Source organism: Xyrauchen texanus, chromosome 1, assembly GCF_025860055.1.
Source record: "Xyrauchen texanus isolate HMW12.3.18 chromosome 1, RBS_HiC_50CHRs, whole genome shotgun sequence".
NCBI classification, from domain to species: Eukaryota; Metazoa; Chordata; class Actinopteri; order Cypriniformes; family Catostomidae; genus Xyrauchen; species Xyrauchen texanus.
The window spans coordinates 30,820,950-30,848,123 of NC_068276.1; the positions used below are offsets into that span (position 1 = coordinate 30,820,950).

A 27,174-nucleotide genomic window follows, 5' to 3' on the forward strand; every position below is an offset into this window, starting at 1 on the left:
ATGTGCCTCTCAACCCCCACTGTAGTCTCTGGCACTGATATATCAGTATACATGTGAGAATACATACACATATAGAATGTCATGTGAGGGGGTGTAAAGTATCCACCTTCAACCTACTCTGTCCCATAGAAACAATGAAACTGAATTGGACGCATATATAGGGTCTGCTCCCTTAAATAAAGCAATAGTGCGGCGAGACAGACAGACTATTTCGGTTTTGTCTTCTACTGAGGACATTGATTTACAGCTGAGAGGTGTTTATAGCCTATTCAATCAAGCCATCTAAAACACACATGACCAAATAAAATAAAACTTGTATTACCTTGTATAACAAAAAAAAAAAAAATTTAAGGATCTATCAGGAAGCAAATAGTAGTAAAACAAATAATAATATTTGCATTCACATTTCACCTGTCCACTATGTCTTTTTTTGTATAAGGGTCTCAGCCTACTTTATCCATTTTTTTTAAACCCAGTCAACTTGAATATTTTACTGTTGTGATACAATTAATAATAATAAACTAGACAAGTATATAAATTACATGTGTATATTATTGTACAGTAATCATTTTATTTCTGCAATAATTTCATAACTTCCACATGGCTTTGCTATGTAGTCAGTTTAAACCCTTAAATCCTTATTTTGGCAGAAGCATTTTTGGCAGAAAACTGAAGACATTTGTGTTTGCATTGAAAGGATTTGCAATAAAACCTACAGTGAAATGCTCTCATCTCCTCTTTGGTCAACAAAAAGCTGGTGTCATGAGGTTGTTTTAGATTTGTAAGGTAGCTTGTAGCAACCAAACATTTGTGGAATTACGCAAATTTGCTATTAAAATGAGTCTGGAATGCTTCAAATATATCCAGTATGTGTAGCACACTGAACAGAAAACCAGTTCTTTGTCCTGTGCTACGATTCATTACTGAACAAATGACTCTTACGAGCGGATTCGTTTCAATCTATGGCATGAAACATTCAGCGTAACCAGTGTAGACTCTTTCTGAAAGAATGACTCTTATGAGCTGGTTCTTTTTAATCACAGAGTTAAACGTACAGTATAGTAGGGCTGCACAAATAATATATATATATTTTTTTTAAATCGATATGACCTTGTGTGCACTTAAACCTTTAAATAAATAAATAAATAAATAAAAGTCTGTGTGGCATCAAGCCTCGGAGAGGTATTTATTGAAGAATATAATAATAATTATAATAATAATAATAATAATAATAATAAACAACAACAACCAGTGCAGAGAGGCTAAGGTCCAGGTATAATGGGTCTGGCGGCCGCAACATGCTCGCCTCGTGGATCTGAGGCACGTGGGGCGATTGCTTCACTGGACAGGCCCAGCTTCCTTGCCTAGCCACTTGAGCGACTCGCAACGGATACAGTCTGTATTGTATACGTGCTTTCATAGCAGTTCTGTGCACCACAACGATCTGTGATAAGCATAAAAAAAAACAGATGTGCAGAATTCGGTTCCATTTCCTTACGTTTGCTGAGTGCGCAATATATTTAAAGCGATCCAGATTTACTTAAATTTCACTTTTGTGTAATTCCAAACATATTTGTCTGTTACAAGTTACTACAAATAATACACCCTATGGCAGTGGATATTTGTGGATAGAGAAGCTAAAATAAGGGGCATATTAAATTGCTGTTATGAATTCAGCTACAGAGAAACACTTGCTGTATTTTTTTGTCAAGATAAAAGCTTGACGGTTTAGAACTCTTTAGATTAACTGGACCGCATAGCAATTTCCCAACACCGTGAAGTTAATATTTTATTACAGAAATTACTATTGTATAATACAAACAATATTAATGATAACAATATTCAAGTTGACTGGGTTCCAAAAAGTATGACTCTGGCAGCGTGGTCGAGTGTCCGTCCAGAGTGAGGGAATGCGGTAAGGGCACTTACACCTGAGCTAGATTATGTCGAACAATTGTCTCTAATTCCAGTGAGCATGGGGAGAGCGGTATATAAATGGCCACACCACCAGCAGTGGCACAAGTAGCCTCCGATGCTTGTGAAGCTAATGAGTTTGACTGTCTACGGGCCTCTGAAAATGTTGAGTCTGAAAGTTGTAAACACCTGAAGTGGCGATTAAAAGCCTTACCTGTGTCTGGAAAACATGCTTTCCTGTGTCCTCCAACTTCAATCCTGGGATTCGGCACCGGTGTGAAAGACTCCACAACACTAGGGGAGGACGACACAGGGAAGCGGGTTTTCCAGACACAGGTAAGGCTTTTAATTGCCACTTCAAGTTCAACAGTTTCAGGAGGCAAGTAGACAGTCAAACTCATTTAGATTCAACAACATTAAAACTCATTAGCTTAAAAAGCATCGTAGGCTTTCTTGTGCCAGACTCTCACTGCCACTGCTGGTGGTGTGGCCATTTATATGCTGCTCTCCCCATATTCACTGGAATTAGAGACAGGTGGAAAAAAATGTCTGCCATTTAATTAAAAAAAGCGGAACTTTCATATATTCTAGATTCATTACACATACAAATTTTATATTTTAAGCCTTTTTTGTTGTAATCTTGATTACAGCTTACAGCTTATGGAAATCAAAAACCCAGTATCTCAAAATATTAGAATATAGAACTTATAATACAGAAATGTCAACCTTCTGAAAAGTATGTTAATTTATGCACTCAATACGTCGGGGCTCCTTTTGCACAAATTACTGCAAATAATTATTGCTCAGTGGTCCAAGTCCACTTTTCAGATGAAAGTAAATTTTGCATTTCATTTGGAAATCGAGGTCCCAGAGTCTGGAGGAAGAGTGGAGAGGCACAGAATACAAGTTGCTTGAAGTCCAGTGTGAATATTCCACAGTCAGTGATGATTTAGTGTGACATGTCATCTGCTGGTGTTGGTCCACTGTGTTTTCTCAAGTCGAGAGTCAATGCAGCCATCTACCAGGATATTTTAGAGCACTTCATACTAACAAGCTTTATCGAGATACTGATTTCCTTTTCCAGCAGGACTTGGCACCTGTCCACAGTACCAAAACTACTAGTAACTGATTTGCTGACCATGGTATTACTGTGCTTAATTGGCCAGCCAACTCTCCTGACCTGATATCGTCAAGAGGAAAATGAGAAACACCAGACCCAACAATACAGATGAGCTGAAGGCCACTATCAAAGCAACCTGGGCTTCCATAACACCTCAGCAGTGCCACAGGTTGACTGCCTCCATGCCACACCACATTGATGAAGTAATTCGTGCAAAAGAAGCCCCGACCATGTATTGAGTGCATAAATTAAAAATTTTCAGAAGGTCGACATTTCTATAATATAAATTCTTTATTTTAAAATTTTGAGATACTGGATTTTTTTATTTTCATGAGCTGTAAGCCATAATCATCAAGATTACAACAAAAAAAGGCTGTAAATATTTCACTTTACACAACTTTTCCACGATATTCACATTTCTTTGAGATGCACTTGTATTCCAACGGGGGGGATTGAAAACGCCTGCACAGTGTCGTATAGCTTTCAAATCTGGAATATCTTGCAGCGTTACGGCCAAAGATCTTTTTCAGGAATTCTATTAACTTCTCTGAAGATTCTTCCAGTTGCAAATATATCACTGTTACCATCAATGATTTCTTCAAGAAGATTCATGAATGATGCTGGTGATTCACTGCAAACAGAACCAAAGAAGGTTAATGTTGGGGGAGATCCTCCTCCCAGTGTGAACTGAGAAAAAGCCTTTGATGTCAGCACAAACATGCAATGACAGTAAGTCCTCACTTTCTTTGAGACACTATTGTGCTTGTTAAATCAAAATGTTATGATGTGAATGCACTTCATTCATAAAAATTATTTCACTGTTCTGCATAGATGTTAACAGCTTTTTCTGGTGAATCTGGTGCCTTCCTTATAACGTTTCCATGGACGTGGATTATGACCATTGTAAAATTGAACATGCAAATTCCTCATGATCCTACCAGCAAGTAACCGTAAGTATATGCGCATGTATATTCTATACATCCCTAGATATGTGGTCCCTTGGGTCTCTCCAATACATGGGATATTTGCTTAAAAAAAAAAAAAAAAAGTACAAACATAAGTAAACTCATTTTATTCAATGTGCAATACCTTGTCAAGGTGTGAATTTCATTTTTTTTTTTTTAAATCATGAAATTTTCTATTTGTGTCAATTAATTATAAATAAATACTTGATAAAAAAAATCTCTGGCTAGTAGACATGTCATAAATCTGTATGTAATGCCTGAACAAAAGCAATTTGCTCACAAGTGTTTTTATGGGACAAGTGGGAACAGGTTGGTTTGTTTACAAGGTTGTAAGTAATAGGGTGTGTTTGTAGTGATTACTTTGTGTGCGTCCATGAAATATAGACAAAAATGTGATGCACTCTATGCTGTGTTTTATCCGCAGCAGGAACAGGTTAATATGACTGATGGGGGTATGAGGTGATAAGCTCTCTGGTTGGATGGTGTATCTAGGTTGGATCTTGGCTGCCAGGCAGTCTGGATGACTCTACGTGCTATAACTCATGTCAACACCTTGTAAAAATGAAACCCTACCCCCAATCCAAGTCACACACATACACCCCCCAAAAAAAAAGTCTTGCCTGGAAACAGCAAACTATGGCACTGTCCATGCCAATAAATCAAAACATATGGAAGCAAGCTAAAGATACAAGAGCAGATAGACTAAGACAACACTCACACACAGACAGACAGACCGACAGAGAGAGGCCAATAAAGCGCATTTGAATTGAAATTGAATGAGAAATGGAGCAAAACCAAGCAGATAATATGTGTGTCAGAGAAAGCAATCGAATGTGTTTCAATACAAAGTATGGGAAACAGTTTCAATGCAAGGTCATATGTTGACAGCTATTAATTATTAATGGCCCAAGATGAAAAATGGAAAATCACAACAATAACTCTCGCAACCATTTTTCCCCCCAATTTACCCCCTCTTGTCCCCAACAAGGACACCTGCATCTAAAAACAATTATAAATAATAATAAAAAACAGGCTAATCACATGATTTTTACATCTGCTTTGTTCATTTTCCCCCCCTATTCTAAACACAGAAAATCCCTCATCCCACCAGACCTGCAACATGCCATCCACACATCAACAGGTCTGATTAATTGCTTCACCAACCACAGATAGATGAGTAGTTGCTGAGAATTAGCCCCCCCAGAGGGAGCAGAGAGCTGTCACACTGAATTTAGAAAGTTCTGGAGGCAGACGTCACCTTCTGGAGGCAGACGTCACCTTCTGATGCAACTACAGAGGGGGTGGGGCAAGGCCGGATTTACCACCGGGCCGGATGGGCCGGTGCCCGGGGGCCTCCAACCTGTAGGGGGCCTCCAAGACCCCACTAACTGTGTGACCTCATCCTTTAATTTTTTTAAATTAAATTAATTAATGAGTGTGTGTTTGTGTGTTTGTGTATGTGTGTTAAGTATTTATTTGCACACAAAAAAGTATCATGATCAGTTTTTGGCTCTGTCGGCTGTGTCTGATGATGACAATGAGTCAGGTTACCGTGGAAACTGTTGATAGTGGCAAGACCGGCGGTAGAAGATAGTGTTAAAAAAAATAGAATTGAGGACATCGAAAAAACAAACAACATGGATAAAAAACGGTGGAGCAGTGGAGCCACAAATCCAAAAGCTAAAAGGGAGAAGGATAGCAGAGAGGATTTAATTAAGAGAAATATTCCAACCATTTCCACTTTTTTCAAAGTCAGCTCGACGCAAATAAAGAGCCTGGCAGCGCTTGCAGTGATGCTAGCGAAGAGGAGTTTAGCGCAACTTCCAGCCTTGCTATTTCAGATGAACCTGAGCATCAGCACCAGCACGACAAGACAGAGAACCACAGCCTGGCTGGAGTGACAGACATCTGTTCAAATGCTCCCCCACCACCACAGTCTCCGACTCCGCTAGAGACCGAAACTGAAATAGGCGCTTCGGAAGCCGCTGAAGGCGGCAGAGACCCGGTGGTGAAAGGTAGGTTAACATACATTACCAGTTTGACAGCCTCAAAATGTAGGTCTATCTATTACTTTTCCCTTTATTAAAAATCCAGATTATTATAGATGCGCCAGATCGGCGCCGAAGCCTTCCGAATCTATGTACACCGACCAACTTAAATATTTTTTCTGATTTAGCTAGAGTCCAACACCCACATTTCAACACCCCTCTGTCCCGTATGATAAGTTGCTTTTTAAATCATGTAACGTTGTTGTATTAATGTTGACTGTTCATTTTTATGACCAGATATGCGGTCTAGAATTATCAATGCAAAATATGTGGGAGTCATTCTCTATGGAGCCAGAAATTTGCCAAAACAATTTTGAATTTGAATTGTGTAAATCTGAATTATAGACTTTTGAATTTGAATTATAAGTGTGATTTTGCCAAATGTAATATTACGTTTTATTTTAAATAGGTTTGAATTAGAATTTTTTAAACTCCAATCCTGGACATTTCATATTTAACCAAATTGAATTGGTTTTTTTTAATGGCACAATTTTATAAATATGTATTTTCAAACAGCACATTTTTGGTTCGGAATTCTTACACTGTAAATATCCCGTTTTAAAAATACAGCTTCAAGTTTTCAAGATGAAGAAGAAAATAAGAACACCAAATTCAATATTCTAAAAATTCAGACCTACAGAAAGTGGGTCAGAGATCAAGCTTCCGTGTAAGACATCATTAGAGACTAAAGGGTCTACTTTTATTTGTGTACACTCACAATAACAACAAAATCTTGTGCTTTTGTAAAATAAAGAAAAAAAAAAGGGTGATCTATCAGACGTCTCTGTCTCCACAAGCATATTTCTGAACATTTCTGGGAGGGGGCCTCCAAGATTTTGTGCCCAGGGGCCTCTGCTTTCTAAATCCGTGCCTGGGGTGGGGGTTGCTGAATGTGAAGGGAGGTGGTGTGTGTGTGTGTGTGTGTGTGTGTGTGTGTGTTTGTGTGTGTATCCTGATGTAATATCCTCTAAACACCAAAAAAAGGGATGATGAATTGTCAACCACCCAAAGTATGCATGAGGAAAAAAACATCTCAGGTCATATTGTTTAAAAAAAACTGCAGACTCTCCATTCCACCAGCAGCTCTCTTGGAAAATTGGTAAATTTTTTAAAGAAGCATGTTATGCTTCCATCTAGCTTCTATATCCATCCACCCATGAAAAAGTTTTGAATGAAAAAAGTATTGGGGGAGGAATGGATGTTAATAGTGCTGTGCAGTACAGGTCATGTAAATCAAATCACAAATTCAGTTGCTTACATTTGTAGTTGCAAAATTTGAATGAGAGTCAGAACCGCCACTGACTATCACATGTACAAAAGGACACCTCTCCCTGCAACACTTTTGAATAAATATTCTGGGTTTAATATAACTTCAGTTCAATTGACAGGATTTTTGTAGCTTAATGTTGATTACAGCAAAAACTATTTTGACTCATATCTCATTTTCTAAAATAAAAAAATAAAAAAATAAAAAAAGCATAAATCAGGGTTAGAGTGATGCACGTTTTGTAGAGTTTTAAAAAGGCATAAATGTGAACCTTATAATTTTATAAGCACTTACATCTGTTAAAACTAGCATTTTTTTTTAGCTGTAAATTTGAGTGTAAAATGTCCTTGATCTTTTGGCATACAAGGAGGTAATTATACTATAAAAACTATATTATACTATATGAAAACTTCCTCCATAACAGAAAAATAGCATTTATATAAACCAGGCGGTTGAAACAGCACATTTGGAATGTGTGTTTTGTGAAGTCAAAGAACAAGTAAAAAAAAAAAAACAAAACTGCCTACAGCAAGACAACACCCACTTTTACAAAGTCACACCCTAGGCCTCGCCCACTGGTACTCGGTCACAAAGGTGAAGAGGAGAGAGGGTCTGTCATGGAAGATTCATCTACTCCAAACGTAGATTAACACAGGACACCTTCATGTGCCTGTCTGGATGAATGTTCACCACAACGGACACTCTAAGTTGGACAATTATTTTTCAAGTACACACACAGCTATGAAGTAGTTCCAGGTCTTGACTGCATAATGGTCCCATATCACTTTGCCAAATTATTTCAAAGAGCCATACAGGCTAGCACAAAAAAATTACCAAATAAAAACAAAGACATTGGTTAAGAAAGGCAAACTATGCCTATTATATCCTAAATGTATTTAAATTTGGATTGAAAAGCATCCTTGGGCTCTCTCTCTTACACACACACACACACACACACACACATATTTCATGACCAACAAAGAGCCGCCGCACCCACCACGACTTAAAACAACAGTTTATATTATCTGAAATAAATATGTGAAACTTTGTTTTAATGCATTTCCCTATACAGCCTCTCATAGCTAGAATAGAAAGAACTATGCAAAACCCTCCCCCTCTCTTTCGCTCGTGCACACACACGTGCCGAAAAGCAGCGCATCATCCGTTGCTAGTACAAGCGTGATGTTTGCGAACTAGTAATGAAGGCTTGAGCTTTATCAAAGCACTGTTATCAATACAACAGTTTCTACATTATCTGAAATATCTGTGTGAAACACTCTTGTCTCTTAAGGTCTCACACACACACACTTACTCAAGAGTGAGAAATAGAGCAGTCATGTCAGTCACCGGCATCTAAGACGGGTTAAAAACAGTTAAGGTTTACAAATGGAAATATGGTAACACTTGCTGCTCACTGCTGCTGAGAAGTGCATTTTCTTGCGAGGTTCCTTCTGACGAGAGCTGCAACACTCAAGGTAATCCCGCACAGAATCACTTGCAGTTTCTGAGCTTCTCTTTCGAATCCCTCAAAAACAAACTCGCACACAAACACCCACGCACACACAAACAGACTAACTTGTTACACCAGCATGTTGTCCAGTAAAGCAGCGCAAACCTGAATCCTCCATTGCTAGTTCTAAAATGATGCCTTCGAACTAGCAACGAAAGCTTAAGCTGTATTATAGCATAAAGCTGAATCCATGACGGAAATAAGTAGTTCCACTCACAAGAGAATTTTAGCGACAAAAACCAGAACAATTCTTGATAAAACCCTGAACGATGTCGTAACGAGGTGCAACGGTCACTCCACTGTGCGTTGTGACTGCATTAAAACCTTGGATGTGCACTATTTTTCAATAATTCAACTGTCCATCATCAATTATTCTTACATATATACAGTTGAAGTCAGAAGTTTACATACACCTTAGCCAAACACATTTAAACTCCTGACATTTAATTATAGAAATCTTTCCTTGTCTTAGGTCAGTTTGGATCACCACTTTAATTTAAGAATGTGAAACCTCAGAATAATAGTACAGAGAATTATTTATTTCAGCTTTAATTTCTTTCATCACATTCCCAGTGGGTCAGAAATGTACATACACTGTTAGTATTTGGTAGCATTGCCTTTAAATTGTTTAGCTTCGGTCAAACATTTTGGGTAGCCTACCACAAGCTTCTCACAATAAGTTGCTGGAATTTTGGCCCATTCCTCCAGACAAAACTGATGTAACTGAGTCAGGTTTGTAGGCCTCCTTGCCCGCACATGCTTTTTCAGTTCTGCCCACACATTTTCTATCGGATTGAGGTCATGGCCACTCCAATACAGTGACTTTGTTGTCCTTAATTCATTTTGCCACAACTTTGGAGGTATGCTTTGTGTCGCTGTCCATTTGGAAGACCCATTTGGGACCAAGCTTTAACTAAGGCTGATGTCTTTAGATGGTGCTTCAATAAAGCCACATAATTTTCCTTCCTTGTGATGCCATCTATTTTGTGAAGTGCACCAGTCCCTTCTGCAGCAAAGTCTCCCTCACTCTTTTCCTCCAAAAAGAACACTGGTCATTATGGCCAAACAGTTAAATTTTTGTTTCATTAGAACAGAGGACATTTCTCCAAAAAGTCCCCATGTGCTTGCAAACTGTAGTCTGGCTTGTTGTGGTGGTTTTGGAGCAGTAGCTTCTTCCTGGTTGAGTAGCATTTTAGATTATGTCGATATAGGCCTCGTTTTACTGCAAATATAGATACTTGTCTACCTGTTTCCTCCAGCATCTTCACAAGGTCCTTTGCTGTTGTTCTGGGATTCATTACAGGGCTCTAGAGTGAGAGTATTTCACTTGCATTTGCCCCTAAAAATAGATATGTGCGAACCAGAAAAATTTGACATTAAGTTCCAACCAAATAAAGTTGACATTAATCCCACATGTAAAATGAGCGGAGATGATCGGTCAAATTGCTGACATAATGGGAGATCACTGGTTGACCTCAAAGCATGCCAGACAGTCAACAAACAAAAGCAGCAGGACAACTGATATCCTTTGATTCTAGTAGGTATGGGTCAATGTGTGATTGTGGTGGTATGTGCTGTTCCACAGATGTGTGTCCCTTAGTACACGCAGTATAAATTTGTATGTAAGAAATCGTTAATAAAACATTTTTCATTTAGGAGCGCATGTACTCCTTGGAAAAAAAAGTTAGCGTAGAGCCCTGGATTTGTACTTTACACACCAACCCATGTTCATCTCTATGAAACAGAATGTGTCTCCTTCATGAGCGGTATGGTGGCTGCTTGGTCCCATGGTGTTTATATTTGCACACTATTGTTTGTGCAGATGAACGTGGTACCTTCAGACATTTGGAAATTGTTCAAGGATGAACCAGACTTGTGGAGTTACACAATTTTTTTCTGAGGTCTTTGCTGATTTCTTTAGATGTTCCCATGTCAAGCAAAGAGGCACTGAGTTTGAAGGTATGACTTAAAATACATCCACAGCTACACCTCCAATTCAGTACGCCTCCTATCAGAAGCTAATTGTCTAAAAGGCTTGACATAATTTTCTGAAACTTTTCAAGCGGTTTAAAGGCACAGTTAACTTAGTGTATGTAAACTTTGTATGTATAATTGTGATGTAGTCAATTAAAAGTGAATCAATCTGTCTGTAAACAATTGTTGGAAAAATTACTTGTGTCATACACAAAGTACAGTGCAAAAGTCTAGGCTCATAAGATTTTTCACAAAAATATTTGTCTTAAGATGGTAATTTATATCTGCTACTTTAGTGTCAATAGAAAATATACATTTTATACTCCCCAATCATTCATTTTGCAAACAGAAAAGCTAAGAACAGGGATCCCTGCAACAGATGTCATGGCCCCCACAGAACATCGAGTCTGAAGCATTCGAGACAGCCTAAATAAATAAAAGAACTGTGGCAGAAGCTTGGTACATCCCATTTGTCAACAACCAAGAAAAACTGGGTCCAGGTGTATGTAGGATAATTGGTGCTGTTTTGAAGGCAAAAGAGTTCACACCAAATATTGATTCACCTTTTTTTCTGTTTACTGAACTTTTAGGGCCCTATAATTTCCGCGATCACGGAATCGCGGAATTGGCAAATTAACGCGGAATCTGGTGTAAACGCGGAATTTCGCGGAATTTTTACATTTGAAATGAAATTCTGTTTTGTGTGGGAGAAGAACGTACGTCTGGGGGAAATGCACACCGGGGGACGCAAATCTGGGCGACACAGCCCCTCCCGCTCCGTCATTTCAGCTCCCCCTCACCCTCCCCCATCAAAACAATGAAAAAATGGCGAAGCGGCTCTCCACAGCTCCGCTTTCGGCGAAAAAGTTGAGAAACACGACGCTAAGCCCTGAGTACAGAGCCGAGCAGTTCCCTCGTGACTTTTACGTGTCAGGTGAACTATTGTTTTGCAAGTTTTGTCAACATTCGAGAGAGACTCACTGAACTCAATACAAAGAGGCTGGCAATCATGTATTTCAATGGTGATGTTTCTGATAGGTGGGAAGCTTAAATGAAGAAAGTTAGCTCACAAGGATTAACTAGTCCTACAACTTTACTTTTGATCAAAAGTTTTTGTCTGTTACATGATGACAAAGTCAACTTTAATTGTATAACTCAGGGAGTACTTGCTGTATTTTGCCTTGTTTTTGATGCACGTTAATGTACTGTATGGAAAAGATGATTCTTTATGAAATACTTTATAATTCTGAAATTGAGAGGTCCTATTTTTTTACTTGAAAGAAAAAGCTAATGGAGCACTTTTATTTATAACCAAAATTAAAATGGAAAAAACGGAATTTTCAAAAATTAAAACGGAAAAAACGGAATTTGGGAAAAAATAAAACGGAATTTGGGAAAAAATAAAACGGATTTTATAGGGCCCTGAACTTTGTATGCTGTTAATTGATTAATGAAAACTATGTTATTATTATTTTAAGGAATCCTCACTTTGCAAAAGTTTTAGGCACGTGTGAAAAACTTTCACAGTACTAAAGATGTCCTAAACGACTTGCCAAAACTATAGTTTGCTAATATAAAATCTGTGGAGTGGTAAAAAAATGTTTTTGAAGTCTTTAACCTAAGCGTATGTAAACTTCTGAATTCCACACACACGACACACACACACACACACACACACACACACACACACACACACACACTAGTGCTGCACGATTAATCATATCGCAATCACGTTCAAGATGTCAGCCTGTGCAATTATATGATGGCAAATGCTACGATTGTATTAAATAAATAAGTGCATGTGTGGACGTGACAGCCCATTCTCTCTGAGAGCTGTTTGCCCATTTTCCACACCGCTAATAAAAAGATGACAAGTCAGTCTCAGTTTAGGGAGTGGCACGTGTGGTCATGTGAGTTTCCGGTGACATGTAAATAAGCTCAAACTCCAAAACTGTCATTCTCTGTGCGGTCAGAGCCAGAGCGGTCAACCAGACGCGGAAGAGACCCAATGTTCTGCCGGCTGACACACACACACAAGGATTCCCCATTTAGCCTTAACAGACTGTAGGGGCAAGTGCTGTTAGCGAGCACCTATGAAGGCCAGCGCACGTGTGCACACACAGTTTTGCACCTCAGTGTGGTGACAAAGAGAAAAATTGGATATAAAACTTCACACAGAAAAGTTTAGCACGCGATTATCACACTAAAATCATATTAAAATGAATATTAGGTCTTGTAGCTAAACTGAGTATTTTAACATTTACAAATGGCCCCATTCACTTCCATTGTAAGTACAGTGTAAAATAGATTTATTTTTTGTTTGTTTTATATGAAACAATAAGATAAAAATATTTCAGGATGCCCATTTTCCCATATTTAAGCAGCAAATTTAATAGAGGTAGACCCCCTTCTCAGGTCGACCAGTGAATCATTTGAGTGACGCTTGTGTAAAGAACAAACATGGGATCAGAGGAAGACTTTGCTATTTTATTCTCCATTGCTTCACTTCATTTACAGATATTCCAGAGTAGTTGCGGTGTTTGTTTCCTTCACTTTCTATCGTGACCTGCAGTGGAATTGCACTGCAATAGTGGGGTTTCCCTCTTATGTAAAACTCTCTGATTTCCCCAATGTACCAGCGCATACTGTATAAGCGGACGTTAGCGACAGGTCAATATTTTACATTTGTGTGTATAAATGGGAGTTTAGTGCATGTGAGTTTCCCCATTGGACACCAAGAAATGTTTAACTATTTCCACTGCGCTGACATGTTGTTGGGCTCCATCATTTGATGTTTGTTATGCAGGTCTGTTCCAGGCATGTGCACTCTTCAAACACCCATCACAACTCTGCTTAATGTGGCCATTTAAATGCATAATCTGTGTTCTCCAAGAGAATCCTAGGTGTGTTAAACTGCTTTCTCTTAATCCCTCAAACGGCGTAAGGAAATCAGCGTTCTTATTTACTTGCCGTTTCAGAACACCACTTTCTGCTAAAACCCTGGGATTTTCTTAAGTGCATGTAAATGTGGTCAGTACGACAACTTTGTTCAGTTTTTTATTGCCATTCCAGTTGAACAATTATTATTACATTACTACAACATTAGTTCAGTTGTAGTTTGATTGTGTGCATTACATATACATTGGGATGTACAGTATGTTCATATCAATGATTGCCTAGACTGACTGCAAGGGGATTACACTTTTCTCATCTTCATTTGAATATGCAGACTTTAGGTAATCTTAAAGTATCTAAAATTGTAAGATTATGATCCTTATATATTATGCTATTTTGGATTAGAATTGTAATTACATTTTTCACAAGTAATTAGTACAGAAATACATTTTAAAGCAGCCCTCCCATCTCTGGCAGCTACTATGGAGCCCCTATCGTGCTTATTTAAATCGAGTTAAGGGTCTGACCTGTTATTACAGTGCACACTGTTGTAAACCGTGGGCTATTTGAAGGCCTACTACCATGCAAAAAGCTCAGTGTCTGTTGTTGAGTGCAGGGCTGAACGGATGCTTTAATTAGGCAGCTGACCTCCCAAATGGCATCTTGATGATCTCAGCAAAGTGGGTTGTTTATATGTACACTAGTTAACTGCGTCGGCTATTGGCCAAGAGCAGTCTCCAGCCACCGTCTGACAGAAGTGGCCATTATGACTGACACCGCATTCTGCTGCCATGGCAACACTGGAAATAAGCTAACAGAGTTAGTGCGTATCCGTTTCTCACACATTATCTAATCTTCAGTTAGAATTATAGGAAAGTCAATATGACCCCTCTAATGGTGACATTACACTTAGCAAAAACAATACATGAGAGGTTGCAAATAAACAGCTGTCTGAGGTCTTTGTAATGTTATAATAAGGTAAATGTAAACAATCCACAAGCTTTTTCCTGTTCATTAAATAGGAGCAGAACAAATGTGTATATGGTTCGTAAAGCCCTTATGGTGTAAATTCTCATACATTGACTAAAGTTTTCGTATTTTCAAAATGTTAGTTGGTACAAACTAAATTTACATCTGCTCCTGACCATGCATAAGTAGTACATAAAATAATACAATATTTTGTGTTCTTTCAGGCATAGGGTCATGAATGCAATGTAGGGTGATTTTTTTCGCTTTCAATTTTATTAATTAATTTGAAATTATGCGCACACATTTTATTTTATTTTTTTAAATTGAAGAATCGAGGTTGATTTAATGAAAAGAACAAAAAAAAAAAAAAAAAAAAAAACTGCGCTTGGCACTACCCACAATCTGATCAGCTGCACATGTGTGCGTGCTCCAAATGAATGTAACAGGATAACAACATGGACTGCTTTAAAAGCCGGTTACATCTCCAGTGCTTCAAATCATTTAGACAGGCTATTAATGGGTGAACCAAACATCCACAGATCCTTTTATCATGATGATTCAAATAGATAGCAATTATTTTCTTTGATCAATAAAATGGGTTTCAAGTGTACAGCATATTTTTTGTTGTGCTGCTCAGCATGTTCCGCACATACCAACTAGAAGGCGCTTCATGCTCACACAGTGCCGAATGAAGTGGTAAATGCGGATTTTAACATTTTAAAAAAGCCTTTTGCAATTTAGTAATCCTGCAAGATAATATTGGAATACTAAAAAATTGTATACAGTTACTTCCCAAAATATTAAGTGCAAGTAAAAGTAGCTGTCCTAAAAACTACTCAAGAGTAAAAGAGTAGCTCATTTAAAAGTACTAATGAGTAGGCCAACTTATAAAATACATCACTTATCTATGATAAACACTACATTAATCTGATTCCAAAAAATAAAAGGGAGACATGATATCAGAAATTAAAAGATTAAAAAGTTATTTTCAATACACGGATCACCATTTTGAATTGTAAATGTATGAAATTCTAGGGTCTAAATTTCCCTTAATGCTGACAGAGCATTATTGTTGTGCAGAAAACATGTTCAAAGCAATGAAAGGAATGCAAACAAAATGCTGAATAAGCAGGATCACTTGGCAAGTCATGTCCTGCACAAAAGATCAGAGCAGGCATGGGAAAAGTGGTTTGGTACAGAGGCTACATCATGCTTAAAAAAAGAATAATTCACCCAAAAATTTAAATTATTTACTCACAGATCTTTACATCCCAGATGTGTATGACTTTCTTCTGCAGAACACAAATTAAGATTTTTAGTAGAATATCTCAAATCTTTTGGTCCATACAATGAAAGCGAATCAGTGCTAAAATATTGAAGCTCCACAAATCAGCATAATGGACCTACAGATCTGAACAATTCTTCAAAAAAATCTTAATTTGTGTTCTAAAGAAAGAAAGTCATAGACAGATGGCATGAGGGTCCTCCTTTTGAGATACAATGTTCCACATCGATTTAGTCATTGTATTTTTTTTAAGTAATAGTTGTTTTCTCATTCTAATGCATGATGCACAATTTTCTGAAGTTTGTGATTTGTGGAATGTTCTGCTGAAGTATTGCTCAGCAAAAGTTGATCTTTATAAATGCTAAGCATAATTAGAAATAATTTTATCATCTCACTTTCCGGGTAATTAACATGGACATCTAGATCATTTTATTGCCCAGCCCCATTGATAACGTTTCATTAATAATCTCAATGATAGTTAAATTACAGGCTACGTTATGGACACAGAGAATCTAATAAGCAGAAATATGAAATTTACCTCGACAGGTTTCTTCAAATTAGAGGCAGGATTAATGCAGATATCTGGCTTGAGCAAGTTAAACTCACATGACACGATCAAGCAATTGGATTTTTTTCACTGCGAATAGCCAGAGGCCGAGATGTTCAGGTATTGAACTGCTTGAGGAATTCTCCACAGTTGGCGCCAGATCTGCAGCTGCTGTTCAAGTTTTTTTAAATGTGATTTGATGGGAGTCACGAGACTCTCCATAGCCAATCAAGTTGATAGATGAAAATAAATCCAGGACAGGGAAGTAGCGAACACACATGGTGGGAAAATGGCGCAGTAAAAGTACACTTACATCACTTAAAATATACTCAAGTAAAAGTATAACATTTTTAAACTACTTAAATTCATTACTTTGCACCCCTGCTCAGAGGTCAAGGCTGCAGGTTTCACCGCTTTTTCACTTTTTCCATGTCCATTTTTTCATGTGTTAATTTCCCAAATCTAAACAGGACAAAAAAAAAAAAGCTTGTCTAGACTGCAAATGTGTCTGAGGTCTGGACTATCTGCAGGTGTTTATAATTACACATTCAAATGGTTTGATATACTAGTATTATAAACATCTTCTAGATAAACCTGAGTTTCTAGATAGACTTGGTTTAGATAAAAAAATATACCTAGATTGACGCATTATTTTGGCATATTTCTTATTTTATACTATTATTTCTAAATATCTGGCTTATTTAAAATCAATTCGATTAATTTTTTTTTCATTTATTTTACATTTACACCATGTTGACTGCCTGTGTGGTGCACTTAGTTTTTTATGCATTTTCCTTGCACACCTATGCTATAATGAACAGAATGATTTCTCTAACCAGGTGCAGTTTGCATTTAGTGCATAAAAAAAAATATGTTATATGAATCATGTTGAAGTTACTTTAATTGAGTGCATCTAAAAGTTGAAAAATCGACATGAATCGTTAATCATCCTGAAGTTTGAAAAAATTAAAGATTAATTTATTTTACCAACCCTACTACACATTGTGAGAGAAGTGAAATTACATGAAACAATTAATTTAAAATAAGATTAACTTTAGGACAAATTACATTAGTAAAAAAAGCAGGTTGTCTGACAATCAAGTTAGTAATCCTCAAATGTTTACTCCTGATAACCATTTTATAACTTACAGAGCTCTGAAGTTTATGCAGCAGAAACCCTGCCGGTGTACAAGCGTTGTTTGCTGCTAAATGCTTGTTGCCAAGTGCTGCTTCAGCAATGCTCATGCTCTGCTTTAGCGTGCAATAGGCACCCCTCCCATCTGCTGTTCTTTGGAGAGCAGACAGGAACACGGACACATTTGGGCCTTCTAGTCTTGTCCAGCTGTTTCATCACAGACTTCTTTTCTGACCTTTGACCCAGTGGTCAAACCATTTCCATGCGGTTTCTCTCTACTTCCGACAGCCGGGTACAGAGTGTGATCAGATTTCTGCTGATCTATGCAGTGCCTTCTTTTGCAAACCTTCACTGCCTAAATCATAGCCAAATTAGAATCCTTAGAATCCTTTAGTTTGGTCACACATTATTCACAATTTTTCTTATTTTTTTTATTATATATATTTTTAGTATACATCATATAATTTATTAGATTTCACATAACCCAGCTAAGCTGGGGTCAGAGTGGAGGGTCAGCCATGATACGGCGCCCCTGGAGCAGATAGGGTTAAGGGCCTTGCTCAAGGGCCCAACAGTGGGATCTTGGTGGTGCTTGAACCCCTGACCTTCTGGTCAGTAACCCTGAGCCACCACTGTCCCCCAACTAATTCTCAGCACATATTAAAAACAATCTTTGACAATCTAAATTATATATTTTTAGCAGCAGCGTTATTTTCCCTGTTGCTCATTTTTTATTTTGACAGCTAACATCATTAAGTGTTATGGCAGTCTCTTATAATTTTTAAGTGCTTGACGATCCTTCAAAAAAAAAAAAAATTTTTTGCACTAAAAGCAAGTCATGTCTGAGAGCAGAGCGGTCATTATTCAACTAACATTGTGAGAATACAATCGGATATGAGTGGTTTCATTGGTATTCCTGAGCCCGTGTTTGTGTTATGCACTTGGCAAGAATTCATGAAAAATTCGCCTGAGGGTAAGATGTTTTCATTAATTAGAATGCAACAAGCAGAAAGCAAACACTTTATATAAAAATGTATATTAAATAGAGTGAAGCAAAGAAATACCATTACAGATATATCAATGTAGGGTCACTGTGCTCAGAATGTTTCAGAGGGACAAGATAAACATTGAACAAGACAGAAAGCAGTCAGAGTGAAGTCAGATGCCTTATTCATCAATCCATCAGGAGGAAAAGATAGAGACAGTGTGAGAAAGACCTTAATATGCATGAATAGACTGTGGGTGGCATAGCATAGCACAGTGGATTCTATATACTGGGGAGTCATGACTTCTGAGATCGTCCTCTGTTGGCCGGCGCCAGTCAGTCCAACGTCTTTATCAAAGCTGAGGCATCTTCATTCCACCAGAGCAGAGGCATCTTTATTCCACCACAGCAGAGTCCAATTACCGCTCTGATGCATGAGAAGGATAAATTCTGAACTGAATCACTCTCACTAATATCTCTCACTCTGTCACCCCCCTTTAATTTGTATTCTAAACAAATTAAATAAGGTCCCTTCCTGTGTCAAGGAGCCAAAATAAAAAGCCTTTGCATTCAAATTTTATTTAGGGGTCCAAGTTTTAGACAGCTCTAGAAAGAGCCTCTTTTAAATGTTTCAATGACAAGGGTGGGAGAAAAAGAAAAGGAAGTTTCAGCATTGTATTGGAATTCCTTCAACGATTCTGAATCAAGTAAGACGCTATGGGGTGGGTGCAGAAATTAGGGTTAGGTTAGGGTAAAATGTTTTTATTTCTCTCCTCTTTCTCTTGTGCACTCTCTACATTACATTGGCTGTTGCTCATTGCCAGTCTCACTTGTCAGTGCACACATTTAAAAATGTATTGTAATGTTTGCAACAATATGGAAAGCACATAGGAGATGCTGAATACATTTCTGAAGCAACAACCCTGCCAATTAAACTGCTTTATTAATACCTATGCTGGTGAGGAGAGGAGAAGCTAACATCTGCACTCCCACAGAAGAAAATAACTTATCCTGCACCAGCAACCTCAGTTGTGGTTGTAGTGAAAATAAAAATTAATAAATGAATGAAAATAATGCATGGCATAGAATTGAATTAATAATTAAATACTATAAAAAATGATTAATGCTTTACACAAACAGAATTAAGTTGAAGTATTTGTAATTGTATTTAAATGTATGATAAATTAAAAAAATGTATTGTGCTTAAAATATATTTTGTTCAAGGTTCTAAAGAAAGAAACTGAAAAAAAATTTAGATACTCTTATAAACTTTTATGAACACTGAATGTTATGTTCACAGCTCACTCATACTGAATGTACAGGGCCAGTATGTTATTAAAAGAAATAGTAATTGTTTCTAAAAAAAAAAAAAATTCTCATGATGACTATTCATCCATGCAAAAGGCTGTAACTACATCAACAAAACAGTTACTTGGTTTTAATATGGATTTTTTTCTAATCACTGCAATTTCCTCAAAACAGGACTCTACAGTGAGAGTGATAACTCTTGTATTTGCGAGTGCAAATGACTACGTGTGGATGTGGAAAATTAAGTGGGTGACAGTCATTTTGAATGCCTGCTTGTGAATATGCATGCTCTTTTGAAAATACATTAAGAGTTATATATAAAAAAAAAACTAAAAAGAGAACTTGGACTGTGCCCCTACAATTTTTCACTTAGGGGCATGATTGCCCTAATCTAAAACATTAGTCAAAGTGAGAAGTTACTGTGTATTACCCTAGCACAACAGAATGATCAATAAGGGAAACAAAAAATTATCAATAATAGTTTCGGAATTTAAACGTGACCCAAAAAAAAATCTGAATTGGATTGAACCCCTAGTCACGGATTTAAACCAATAAAGTGACTACATAAAAAACTGGATGTTTTAGTATTCCGATATTGTACATACATTAGGCATGTATAGGCTGAAACTATAGAAAGTTCCTCAAAAATGAAAACAGGGCATAGCTGCAAACCAGACCATCATAACTATTCTGTTTGATTAAAAATGCATAGCATAGAGGGAGAGAATGAAAGTGAGTGGTGAAATATCTGAGAAGCCATTTCAAAAAGAGTAAAAAAGAAATGGTCTCTTTAATAACAGCCTGGGGGAATGCTTCAGATTTTTGGGATTGCATTACAGTGACCTTGTCTGCTCCAAGTTCTGGTCCATAGCAGAAAACAGCAGTGCACGACTGCACTTTCTCTCGTGCATTATAATTCTTGTCCTCCCCACAATAACACTGGAGCCCCCTAACGGACTAAAATGGACAATTGCTTATGCAAGCACACACACCAACCCATGCCCAAATTACTTGGCATGTATTAAATCACATATTTTAATATGACCTATATCCTACCCAGATAACCAATGATTAAAGAGATGATTGCAAACCTGCTCAAAGCATTCCAGAAGTTCAATGGGCTGCATATTTCATTACAAGTACAACAATATTTGCATGACCCATGTTACCTCACTCTAGGTCTCAACAAAATCCCACTGGAAAAAACAAGAGCAAGAACTCCTGAAGAATGTTCGTTTGACCCAATATTACTTTGGCCTCAGGGCAACACTTGAAACAACAAACCAAAAAAAACAGAGTAGGCAAACTCTGATGGGCATAAGAAGAGTTTATCAGTATCATGAAGAACAGAAGCACAGACAGGAACACAAGAAGCGCAGGTGTGTGAAAGAGACAAAGAAATGTCACACTGTCATTATATGGGACTTTGCCAGATAAAGCCTAGCAACCATCCAGTAAGGCTGTGAACGGCAGGTTAGGACATGTCTCACTACACCCTTTAGAAACTCCTCCCCACTCCCCCTCCCCTCCTGACTTACCACACACGCACGCAGGCTTAATGCCCATTGAGTGCTTCGCTACTTAGAAGAAAACTGCATTCTTAGCAACAGTCTTGTTTTCCGTTGTGCTGGTGCGCACACTACACGACTGATCGGACTAAACAGGTCCTCTGTTCACCTGGTATAAAGATGCGTTTTGGGTGATATGATCACAAGTATACAATCGAGAGACATCACTGTTTTGCCTGGTCGACTCATTTGACTACTTGTGTTCGAATTTAGATTCTGATTTAATGTGGACATACATCAATCATTAGGTCTGTGTATTACTAAATGATAAAGAGCAAAGTAAAACAGAAAGCGCTAAAATAAAAAAGGCACACATTTTCTCTTAATTACAAGCAAACATGACGTTATTTTACACACTGAAGAATTTCATACAGTTCTTGTATATGCACACATTCGCTTTCTAAAATGTTCTGATTAGACACTTTTATCCCTTTAACTCCCCATGTAAACAGCTAAGTTTAAAATCTTGTTTTATTATGCTCCGCTCCACTGCTGTGGCACTATGATCCCAATGTCTCAATGTGCTTGAAGTGGACAAACCTCAAAACAGTTTGGACCCAGTTACAGCTGTATTTGGCATCTATTGCCAAAAACACATCTTATGATAACGTCAACACATTTTTATTTTGTCTACTGCCTTCCAATACTTCTGAACTCTCTCTATACATTTCATTGGCTGTGGCTCATTGTCTGTCTTTTGCTCATCGAGAGTGTGTGCACACCTGACAACAAGACGTCTATATATCCAGCTGGTTTGAAATCGGTCATAGCTCCTGCAAATAGTCTCAGCATGGTCGCAAGAGTGCTCACAATACACGGCCATTCGTCATGAGATCCGAGACATCTCGTGGCAGACTGGTCGCTGATTCAAAACAGCGACCGGTCAGTCCGCTCTCAAGACACATGGCACAAATACACTCAACGTACTCTAGCACTGAACGTGCACAGTATGCCTCTAAGTGCTGGGCTATTCATGTAAAGACAATAATAATCAAAATAAATAAGCCTAAGAAATTAACGTGTGTTCCCAAAAATCGAATGTGTTTGTATTGCATTTTGGTAATACAGTTAATACTGCCTAAAGAAAAGAAAACTTTGTGAATGTGTCATATTACTTTATGATAAACATTTTGTCTTTGTTTCTTTAATACAAAGATATACATTACTGAACCTGCAGAGTTGCATTCACAATGCATTCCAACCACATGGAAATAAACTAAAATCACAGAACCTCCAGAGATGATCGAAGATAATTTGCAGCATTCTCATAGACGACATTATTCTTGCAAACCGTTTTCAGATTAATGAAACGATAGAAAAAGAAAAGTGAAAACTCATGCACTTGTTCCACATGACAGGTTTGTGCTGCAACCTCTGAACAAAGAGCGAATCAGACAAGCATTGACTGCTTTTATTTTGGCTGTCCTTAAAAAGATAATAAAGTGTGTTTCTTCAAGTGCATATCTTTGTGACTAATAGCATTTATTGTCATGCGTCAATCCGAGACATTTTACAGGTCAATGTAAATACAAATGAAATGCATTTGGACGAAGAGCTTGCGAACTGGATTCAGCCTCGTCGCATTTTGCGGATGGCGGGTGCTAGTTTCACTACTTCGATTCATAGTTTTGCCATTTCCCTATATTGTCAATCATCGTCTGTTCACAATTGGCATCGGGATCTTTGCAAGTCATTGTCGATATCCGATTACATCACCCTATCGCACAGCCCTAATGCGCCTGGAATTTTCTGCACAAATTAGTTGATCCACAAGGTGGCAATACTTACATTTGAGCTGCTGCTGTCGAAGAAACGCTAGAACAGATGTTCTCAACAGGGTCGGTACTGCCCCTCCAGGGGGGCGTTCAAAGGATGCCAGGGTGTGCCGAGATTAAATTAGTAGAGGGGGGGGCATTAGGTTACAAATTTTTTGTGCGTTTATCAGTCACAATAATCAAATTAATTGTCAAGCTCCTCTCTGCATTCAAAAGTTTATCTGGACTTTGAGTATATCAGTTTGCTTTCAATTATACAGGTTGGAACGCATTTGTACCGCAGTTCATCTGATTTTGAAATATAGTGACGCATTTGAAGTATCTGGTTTAGTAGCATCAAATACACAGGCAGAGGCACAACCTCCACTAATGCACTATATGGCTCTGTAGATGGATACGGCTCAATGGACAGAGCACCGTGTGGCAAAGGTGGTGCGTTTGTACTTGCAGACCGGTTTGAGCTCTTAAACTCAAATCTTTGCGAAAATCAATGAGAAGCAAAGTTACCAATGAGAAGCAAAGAGATGCAGAAACCATTTCAATTCGGCACAGAATTCTACATCACCACCCTTGAATTTACTAGAGAAACACTAACAGTCCTTTAGGCAGAATTTTTTTTATAAATACATATATCACTACTTCAGCTCTATAAAATCAGTCAAAGGCTACATAAGTGGAGTGAGGGAATATAATTTATATATGTTACAACTTAACTATAAATATAAAATATTTATGTGTTTTTAGAGTAGGTCTACTGTATACAATATAAAAGAAAATGCCATAATTTGTTTTATAGAAATTATGTTACATCCATTGTAGTGAAGATCCCTGCTTCCATGTGTTTACAATGGTCTTGTTACAAATACCACTGTTAAAACTACAAAAATAATGAATAAATAAAAAAATGTCAAAGGCTGGGGTATGAAGTAGGGGGCATTCATCAAAAAAGGGTTGAGAACCACTGCACTAGATGTAAATCGCCGGTAAATTACAGGAGACAAAAAGGTAAAAACATTCAGTCATAGTGCACAACTGTCGGTGTGTGCATGCAGTCAAATGGAACATACTTTGACAGACTCACGTTCAACTGTATGTAGATGATGAGCCTTCACTTTAAATCGATTTAAAATCGAAAATGCTTTGGGCTTTAGTGGCTCGATCTGGGGGAGACATTATCATTGAATTCTAAATTAAAATATACTGGTTATTTTTTTCAGTTACATATGAGAACACATTTAGCACAAAATATAACTTCAAGTGAACATCTACCCAGGCAGCATAAAGAACAGACTGATAGATATCTTATAAATGGAGTTCAGTAGAAAAACATGGGTTTAGCTGACAAAACTGCACAAGGCAAAGAATTCACTTCCTCATGAGCTGGATTAGTAGGCAAGTAACCAGCTGATAAGTAAAACTATGCCAAATGCAAGAATTTTCTTTTCTTTTTTTACAAAAAATAAGGGCAGTGCATTATTGCCAACAACTTGTATCTCCTCTAGGGGGCAGTCCAGATTACTTAAGTTTTAAACCATTGTTTAAAACCTGAAGTTGATGTCAATATATTTGATGTACAGGTGAAACTCGAAAAATTAGAATATCGTGCAAAAGTTCATTAATTTCAGTAATTCAACTTAAAAGGTGAAACTAATATATTATATAGACTCATTACAAGCAAAGTAAGATATTTCAAGCCTTTATTTGATATAATTTTGATGATTATGGCTTACAGCTTATGAAAACCCCAAATTCAGAATCTCAGAAAATTAGAATATTACATGAAATCAATAAAAAAAGGATTTTAAATACAGAAATGTCGGCCCTCTGAAAAGTATAATCATGCATATGTACTCAGTTCTTGGTTTGGGCCCTTTTGCATTAATTACTGCCTCAATGCGGCGTGGCATGGATGCTATCAGCCTGTAGCACTGCTGAGGTGTTATGGAAGACCAAGATGCTTCAATAGCGGCCTTCAGCTCTTCTGCATTGTTTGGTCTCATGTCTCTCATCTTTCTCTTGGCAATGCCCCATAGATTCTCTATGGGGTTCAGGTCAGGCGAGTTTGCTGGCCAATCAAGCACAGTAATACCATGGTCATTGAACCAGGTTTTGGTACTTTTGGCAGTGTGGGCAGGTGCCAAGTCCTGCTGGAAAATGAAGTCAGCATCTCCATAAAGCTTGTCTGCTGAAGGAAGCATGAAGTGCTCTAAAATGTCCCGGTAGACGGCTGCGTTGACTCTGGACTTAATAAAGCACAGTGGACCAACACCAGCCGATGACATGGCTCCCCAAACCAACACAGACTGTGGAAACTTCACACTGGACTTCAAGCATCTTGGATTGTGTGCCTCTCCATTCTTCCTCCAGACTCTGGGACCTTGGTTTCCAAATGAGATGCAAAATTTGCTCTCATCAGAAAAGAGGACTTTGGACCACTGAGCAACAGACCAGTTCTTTTTTCTTTAGCCCAGGTAAGACGTTTGACATTTGAAGCCCATGTCCAGGACCCGTCTGTGTGTGGTGGCTCTTGATGCAGTAACTCCAGCCTCAGTCCACTCCTTGTGAAGCTCCCCCACACATTTGAATGGCCTTTTCCTGACAATCCTCTCCAGGCTACGGTCATCCCTGCTGCTTGTGCACCTTTTTCTTCCACACTTTTCCCTTCCACTTAACTTTCTATTAATGTGCTTTGATACAGCACTTTGAGAACATCCAGCTTCTTTTGCAATTAACTTTTGAGGCTTTCCCTCCTTGTGGAGGGTGTCAATGATGGTTTTCTGCAAAACTGTCAGGTCAGCAGTCTTCCCCATGATTGTGAATTCAACTGAACCAGACTGAGAGACCATTTAAAGGCTCAGGAACCCTTTGCAGGTGTTTAGCTGATTAGAGTGTGACACTTTGAGCCTACAATACTGAACCTTTTCACAATATTCTAATTTTCTGAGATTCTGAATTTGGGGTTTTCATAAGCTGTAAGCCATAATCATCAAAATTATATCAAATAAAGGCTTGAAATATCTTACTTTGCTTGTAATGAGTCTATATAATATATTAGTTTCACCTTTTAAGCTGAATTACTGAAATGAATGAACTTTTGCACGATATTCTAATTTTTCGAGTTTCACCTGTATTAGTCAAGCTTGACTATTGCTGATTTGTTAAAACTTTAACATCCAACAACCTGACACACAAGCAAAGTATCTGGCTGTGCTCCCATTAAGCCATTTCAAAATATATTTAAAAAAATAAAATAAATAAAAAAGTTGCTCAAGAGTGCCAGACACTCTTGAGAAACACTTTTAGTCAGGTTTATTTTAATGCATATGGTGGTTGGTTCACCATTGTCAGCAGTTAAGTTATTGTAGATGTTCAGCTCAGAGTTGTGAAGCATGTACGCCCATGTCAGCAGAACGAGAGCCACAACACAAAAACATGTCACACAGAAGCTCAGACTGTTTGTAGACCCAGTTTCATAATCTCTCCCACACAAACGCAAGCATCCCACCTGCACCCACAAATCAGTTCAGCCCCAACTATGTCAAAAGTTACATAAAAGAAGCTTAAAAGGTATAGTTCAACCAAAAATGATAATTCTCATCACACACTGTACAAGGAAGTTACATTTCGGTCTTCAAAACCGATCAAATAGCTTAAATGTGCTCTCAGTGATTCCTGAGAAACACAGTTGTCGTAGTATGCATTTACATAAGCCCAGTTAGCAGCTTAGCCTTCAATACCATATACATGGTTTCCACCAGAAAGTCTCCGAGACATTAATACATTGAACATCTTTATGTAGAATTAAATAAATATCTTTGGCAGAATCATGCAACTACCTGTCATCGAACCATCGGTTAAGGACTTGCCAGAGTAAAATAGCAGGGGCGAGGAGCCTACCCTCTACGGCGG

General features: G+C 37.9%; 1 protein-coding gene across 1 annotated transcript in view; it reads right to left on the minus strand.

Moving 5' to 3' along the window:
* LOC127649356 (uveal autoantigen with coiled-coil domains and ankyrin repeats protein-like) overlaps nt 1-27,174 on the minus strand; it is a 108,053-nt gene that overhangs the window by 45,555 nt on the left and 35,324 nt on the right. The gene's annotated exons all lie outside the window — the stretch shown is intronic.